This window comes from Theobroma cacao, chromosome 10, assembly GCF_053813885.1.
Source record: "Theobroma cacao isolate CCN51 chromosome 10, ASM5381388v1, whole genome shotgun sequence".
NCBI lineage: Eukaryota > Viridiplantae > Streptophyta > Magnoliopsida > Malvales > Malvaceae > Theobroma > Theobroma cacao.
In genome coordinates this window covers 25,110,787-25,111,867 of record NC_142648.1, presented here as the reverse complement: position 1 = coordinate 25,111,867, position 1,081 = coordinate 25,110,787, and the positions used below count along the sequence as shown (strand labels likewise).

At 31.5% G+C, this 1,081-nt stretch overlaps 1 non-coding gene across 1 annotated transcript; it reads right to left on the bottom strand.

Moving 5' to 3' along the window:
• Positions 1–280: 280 nt before the first annotated feature.
• Positions 281–354, bottom strand: TRNAN-GUU (transfer RNA asparagine (anticodon GUU)). The gene has a single exon. It is a non-coding gene; the product is annotated as a tRNA-Asn (tRNA).
• Positions 355–1,081: the final 727 nt, after the last annotated feature.

Here is a 1,081-nt window from a genome sequence, read left to right as displayed (position 1 = left end):
AAAACTTAATTATATTATATTAGAAAAAAACCTAATTATATTTGAAAAACTTAATTATTTTAGAAAAAAACTTAATTTTTAAGAAAAATATTAAAACCTTAATTATTTTAGAAAAAAAAAGAAAAAAACTTAATTATATTATATTAGAAAAAAACCTAATTATATTAAAAAAACTTAATTATTTTAGAAAAAAAGGAAAAGCTTAATTATATTAAAAAAACTTAATTTTTAGAAAAAAGGGAAAAACTTAATTATATTAAAAAAAACTTAATTTTTAAGACGCTAGAAGGAGGGCTTGAACCTCCGACCTTGTGGTTAACAGCCACACGCTCTAACCAACTGAGCTATTCCAGCGATCTAGCGGTTGAGGCATTTAAAAGCTAAATCAATTAGTTTTTATTTCGGTTAAAATAGATAAATATCATCATTCCTTTTATCTTTCACTGAATACAATCTTGAGAGATGATGATTCAAATTTGACTCTTCCATTAACAACTACAACTAGTCGACAATCGTCATGTTATTTGTAGCTTTTCTCTCCACCCATGCATAAGGGAAAGTAGGTGATGGCTTTTCCTTTTCCCTTACCTAGTCCTAAGCTTGGCATCGAATCAAGAATGAAAAACTTGAAATCTCAAAATTTTCTTGAAGAAGAAGATACACCAATGGGTCATTTTTTTTTTGTTTTTTGAAGATTAAAAGCATTTCCATTAAAGCAGGGTGAAATCTCCTATGTACACAAAAAGAAAGGGACTAGGAGAAACTTGGTCCAGGTGCCCTTCCTGAAGCTTGGCATACAAAAAAGCCAGCTGAAAACAAAATACTATACAACTACAAAATATTGATATTAGCAAGACTCAAAAGAAGTTACAGTCACTCTTAACAGCCAGAAAAGGCGAAGGGAGAGCAAGAATGACAAACATGGCCATTTTGGATGTTTCTCCCTCTTGCAAATCCATACACAAGCAAAACAACCCAAAAAGCTGTCGGCCTTATCATGCAAAAAGTGATCTGCACCAGCAACATAGCAATAAACACAGTCAAAAGCATGCCCAATCACTCGAGCAGTTATGGGAACACC